This window comes from Haliotis cracherodii, unplaced genomic scaffold (assembly GCF_022045235.1).
Source record: "Haliotis cracherodii isolate W230 unplaced genomic scaffold, xgHalCrac1.p SCAF_6, whole genome shotgun sequence".
NCBI classification, from domain to species: Eukaryota; Metazoa; Mollusca; class Gastropoda; order Lepetellida; family Haliotidae; genus Haliotis; species Haliotis cracherodii.
In genome coordinates, this window is record NW_027266319.1 from 22674541 (window position 1) to 22680628 (window position 6088).

The window sequence follows — 6088 nt, forward strand, 5'->3', positions numbered from 1 at the left end:
TCATGGGTGTGTATAGGTAGGTACAAGTCGGGTACATGTTTCTCATGGGTGTGTAGGTAGGTACAAGTCGGGTACATGTTTCTCATGGGTGTATAGGTAGGTACAAGTCGGGTACATGTTTCTCATGGGTGTGTAGGTAGGTACAAGTCGGGTACATGTTTCTCATGGGTGTATAGGTAGGTACAAGTCGGGTACATGTTTCTCATGGGTGTGTAGGTAGGTACAAGTCGGGTACATGTTTCTCATGGGTGTATAGGTAGGTACAAGTCGGGTACATGTTTCTCATGGGTGTATAGGTAGGTACAAGTCGGGTTCATGTTTCTCACGGGGGTGTATAGGTATGTACAAGTCGGGTTCATGTTTCTCAAGGGGGTGTATAGGTATGTACAAGTCGGGTAACTTGTTACTCTTGTTGTATAGGTAGGTACAAGTCGGGTACATGTTTCTCACGGGGGTGTATAGGTAGGTACAAGTCGGGTACATGTTTCTCACGGGGGTGTATAGGTAGGTAAAAGTCGGGTTCCTGTTTCTCATGGGGGTGTATAGGTAGGTACAAGTCGGGTACATGTTTCTCATGGGGGTGTATAGGTAGGTACAAGTCGGGTACATGTTTCTCATGGGGGTGTATAGGTAGTTACAAGTCGGGTACATGTTTCTCATGGGGGTGTATAGGTAGGTACAAGTCGGGTACATGTTTCTCATGGGGGTGTATAGGTAGGTACAAGTCGGGTACATGTTTCTCATGGGGGTGTATAGGTATGTACAAGTCGGGTACATGTTTCTCATGGGGGTGTATAGGTATGTACAAGTCGGGTACATGTTTCTCATGGGGGTGTATAGGTATGTACAAGTCGGGTTCATGTTTCTCAAGGAGGTGTATAGGTATGTACAAGTCGGGTAACTTGTTACTCTTGATTGTATAGGTAGGTACAAGTCGGGTACATGTTGCCCATGGGTGTACAGGAAGGTACAAGTCGGGTACATGTTTCTCACGGGGGTGTATAGGTAGGTACAAGTAGCGTACATGTTTCTCACGAGGGTGTATAGGTAGGTACAAGAAGCGTACATGTTTCTCATGGGGGTGTATAGGTAGGTACAAGTCGGGTACATGTTTCTCATGGGGGTGTATAGGTAGGTACAAGTCGGGTACATGTTTCTCATGGGGGTGTATAGGTATGTACAAGTCGGGTACATGTTTCTCACGAGGGTGTATAGGTAGTTACAAGTCGGGTACATGTTTCTCACGAGGGTGTATAGGTAGGTACAAGTCGGGTACATGATTCTCACGGGGGTGTATAGGTAGTTACAAGTCGGGTACATGTTTCTCATGGGTGTATAGGTAGGTACAAGTCGGGTACATGTTTCTCACGGGGGTGTATAGGTAGGTACAAGTCGGGTACATGTTTCTCACGGGGATGTATAGGTAGGTAAAAGTCGGGTTCCTGTTTCTCATGGGGGTGTATAGGTAGGTACAAGTCGGGTACATGTTTCTCATGGGGGTGTATAGGTATGTACAAGTCGGGTACATGTTTCTCATGGGGGTGTATAGGTAGTTACAAGTCGGGTACATGTTTCTCATGGGGGTGTATAGGTAGGTACAAGTCGGGTACATGTTTCTCATGGGGGTGTATAGGTAGGTACAAGTCGGGTACATGTTTCTCATGGGGGTGTATAGGTATGTACAAGTCGGGTACATGTTTCTCATGGGGGTGTATAGGTATGTACAAGTCGGGTACATGTTTCTCATGGGGGTGTATAGGTATGTACAAGTCGGGTTCATGTTTCTCAAGGAGGTGTATAGGTATGTACAAGTCGGGTAACTTGTTACTCTTGATTGTATAGGTAGGTACAAGTCGGGTACATGTTGCCCATGGGTGTACAGGAAGGTACAAGTCGGGTACATGTTTCTCACGGGGGTGTATAGGTAGGTACAAGTAGCGTACATGTTTCTCACGAGGGTGTATAGGTAGGTACAAGAAGCGTACATGTTTCTCATGGGGGTGTATAGGTAGGTACAAGTCGGGTACATGTTTCTCATGGGGGTGTATAGGTAGGTACAAGTCGGGTACATGTTTCTCATGGGGGTGTATAGGTATGTACAAGTCGGGTACATGTTTCTCACGAGGGTGTATAGGTAGTTACAAGTCGGGTACATGTTTCTCACGAGGGTGTATAGGTAGGTACAAGTCGGGTACATGATTCTCACGGGGGTGTATAGGTAGTTACAAGTCGGGTACATGTTTCTCAAGAGGGTGTATAGGTAGGTACAAGAAGCGTACATGTTTCTCACGGGGGTGTATAGGTAGGTACAAGTCGGGTACATATTTCTCAAGGAGGTGTATAGGTAGGTACAAGTCGGGTACATGTTTCTCATGGGGGTGTATAGGTATGTACAAGTCGGGTAACTTGTTACTCTTGGTTGTATAGGAAGGTACAAGTCGGGTACATGTTTCCCATGGGTGTACAAGAAGGTACAAGTCGGATACATGTTTCTCACGGGGGTGTATAGGTAGGTACAAGTCGGGTACATGTTTCTCACGAGGGTATATAGGTAGGTACAAGTAGCGTACATGTTTCTCACGGGGGTGTATAGGTAGGTACAAGTAGCGTACATGTTTCTCACGAGGGTGTATAAGTAGGTACAAGAAGCGTATATGTTTCTCACGGGGGTGTATAGGTAGGTACAAGTAGCGTACATGTTTCTCACGAGGGTGTATAAGTAGGTACAAGAAGCGTACATGTTTCTCACGAGGGTGTATAGGTAGGTACAAGTAGCGTACATGTTTCTCACGAGGGTGTATAAGTAGGTACAAGAAGCGTACATGTTTCTCACGGGGGTGTATAGGTAGGTACAAGTAGCGTACATGTTTCTCACGAGGGTGTATAGGTAGGTACAAGTCGGGTACATGTTTCTCATGGGGGTGTATAGGTAGGTACAAGTAGCGTACATGTTTCTCACGAGGGTGTATAGGTAGGTACAAGTAGCGTACATGTTTCTCACGAGGGTGTATAAGTAGGTACAAGAAGCGTACATGTTTCTCACGGGGGTGTATAGGTAGGTACAAGTAGCGTACATGTTTCTCACGGGGGTGTATAGGTAGGTACAAGTAGCGTACATGTTTCTCACGGGGGTGTATAGGTAGGTACAAGTAGCGTACATGTTTCTCACGAGGGTGTATAGGTAGGTACAAGTAGCGTACATGTTTCTCACTTGTTGACCTTTTTTCCCCATGGGTGTAAAAGTAATTTTAAAACCAATTACTGGTGCGACCGTGACATTAGTTCATTATTTCTGAAAAGGTTTTACAACGTTTTAACACACCATAATGACAGTGAATCCTCGATTTCGGAATTGAATACACAATCTTAGAGCGACCTCTACTCTGTCATACTATAACATGGTTGTATTTGTAACTGTTGCTGACCCCACAGCATGTGTGTATTCGTAGCCCGTTCGTAGCCCCCATTCGCTCATATCGACGTGTCAGCCAAAATACTTTTTCCATTTTACCATCATGAAATATTGACTGTTGACTGATATATTTGTATCTTACAATACCGTTTTGTCTTTACAGGTACCATCTATGGGCTAGATGTAGATATACGACTAGAAAGCGGACTAGATAGAATAATATCATGGACATAGTTTCAGCAAGTGCCAAATTTATCAATGTATGGGTGTGTGACTTCATTAGTGTTCCTGAGGTCAAGGTCATCAGAAGGTCACAAAAGTCTACACTGTCATGGTTCTGAGTCCTCAACATCTTTCGAGATGAGGAGACAGCCATGTGGTGACGCCTGTCTCCAGATCGAGAGATTCTGAGGTCAAGGTCGACGAGGGTTGAGGTCATAATCAGAAGAAGCCTTTTTGCTCATAATGGAACACTTTGTATGGATTTGAGTAGTTTCAGGATTACTTAGTGTTGAATGTTCAACGTCGTGTGATTTTCATATAACCCACCATGTTATATCTCAGTGGACCCTTACGTTTTCATCATTTTGTTTCATGATGAACGTTCAATTTTACTCACTATTTCTTAGTGTAATTCATTTTCAAAGGTGACGTCATAACTCTACATTATAGTTCCGGTATGAGGGGAGATAACTCCCATCTATGTTGCTGCATGTTAAACAGCCTGTTTCATATTGCCACGGAATGTACAGATTGTCGTGTTGAAATAGTGTACAGTGACGCTTCATATCCCATATCTTACAATGTTTATAAGTATGTACAGTTATAGGAAGTGTCAGCTTAAATCAGTTCTTGTATCTTTTAATCGTAACATGATTTCTAATATTTCGGATGTAAGAGGCAATGTCTACTCAAATAATAACTTTGTGTTTAAAGATGAATGGAATTTTAACATCAACATATATACAACAAAAAGATAAAGATGTGTGTTTTGTTGGGGGTTTTTAAGAGAGGCTTGGGGACTGACCATCCCCTGTTAATTTGTAAGACATAAACCCCAAAGGCCACGTTAAAGATCGCCATATGTAACGAACAAACACATTGTGATAATAACGTCATGTTACGTTCATTTCGAAAATGTTGACTAAAAACAACCTAAATATGTGTTACTATAATGTACAGCAAGATTAAGCCTGATTGTGTGCTCTATCAGGGCCCCGGTTGCCTGCATGACGGCCCTGAAAAAGACTTTATGTGCGCGATGCTGTTTGTTTGTTTGTTTGTTTGTTTGTTTGTTTGTATAATATGCACTATAAACTGACATAGGCAAAAGAGGAAGTGTTGTAAATACACCCAGGAATAATATGCACATCATGCGCTATATGTTACTGTTAATAATTGTAAATTACGATCACTGTGTAATGCAATGGCGGTTGAGATTATTATAATCACTCTTGTAGATTATGTGTATACAGTTCTTGTTATATTAATATACCCTGTACATCACTTAATTGTTCAGTGTAAATATAAATACATTCTATTTGTTTATTATTAAGATATTTATCATTCTGTCAAACGGCTTATTCCCTTGCTGTTCTTGTGCATATTGACACTTAAACTTAGATACAAATATTTTATCCCGATGAAATCGGAAGAAAATGATTTGACTAAACCACGTTGTTGTGTTTTGATTTAGGCCAAAATAGTGTTCAGCCCTTGGTGTGTACAGTGTTCGGCCAAAATAGTGTTCAGCCCTTGGTGTGTACGGGCAAAATAGTGTTTAACCCTTGGTGTGTACGGGCAAAATAGTGTTTAACCCTTGGTGTGTACGGGCAAAATAGTGTTTAACCCTTGGTGTGTTCGGCCAAAATAGTGTTCAGCCCTTGGTGTGTACGGGGAAAATAGTGTTTAACCCCTGGTGTGTACGGGCAAAATAGTGTTTAACCCTTGGTGTGTACAGTGTAAGGCCAAATAAGAAAAAAAGTTTGTTTGCCCATACTGGATCAACTCTGTCCCTGACTAAACATGTTCTGGAACTAGTCTTAAGAGGATGTTGACAACTGAGCAAATGAAAGTTATTAACATCTATAGGTTGATTAACTGTGACAAAATGACATATTATTTATGAATCATTTATTTTTAGTTTATGATAGCTATCTTTTTGTAAATGGAACCTCATCATTTTGTATATTTTAATATAAGGTATCAGTTGAAATATATTTTTTCCACCCACCTTCCAAACCAGTTCTGTATTGGGTACGGGCACATCTATATATTTGTCACAATGGCCTTACGATTTATCTCGTCGCTGGAACGAGTGTTTGAACCATCTCGGTATGGAACAACAAGGGACTTTGTACGTCAAATTCCAAAGAATTCAAAATAGTGATTTCATAATTATTTCTTTCTGCAAGAAAAGTGAAAACGGCTTACATCTAGTGTCCTATGATTTGACAATACTTACAGGTGGGTAACAGGCTGTATAGAAGGTGCTGTGATATATAACTCCATACAGAACTCCCACTGACCGAAACGCTCTCCCAAAAACATACTCCTCAAAAGAAGCTCAAGAACACCGTTTTTTTTCCATATGACTATCTCTTTTAGTTAATCTGCCCTATAGTATGAGTGATATACATAGAGCACAATGCATTGCAATGGTTCGTTTCTTCCGTT

At 41.7% G+C, this 6088-nt stretch overlaps 1 protein-coding gene across 4 annotated transcripts in view; it reads left to right on the forward strand.

Moving 5' to 3' along the window:
- LOC139444611 (uncharacterized) overlaps positions 1 to 3818 on the forward strand; it is a 100449-nt gene extending 96631 nt beyond the window's left edge. For all 4 annotated transcript variants that reach the window (XM_071225518.1, XM_071225517.1, XM_071225519.1 and 1 more), the window contains exon 23: positions 3576 to 3818. The gene's annotated coding sequence lies outside the window, so the exon portion shown is untranslated. The remainder of the gene's footprint in view (positions 1 to 3575) is intronic.
- Positions 3819 to 6088: the final 2270 nt, after the last annotated feature.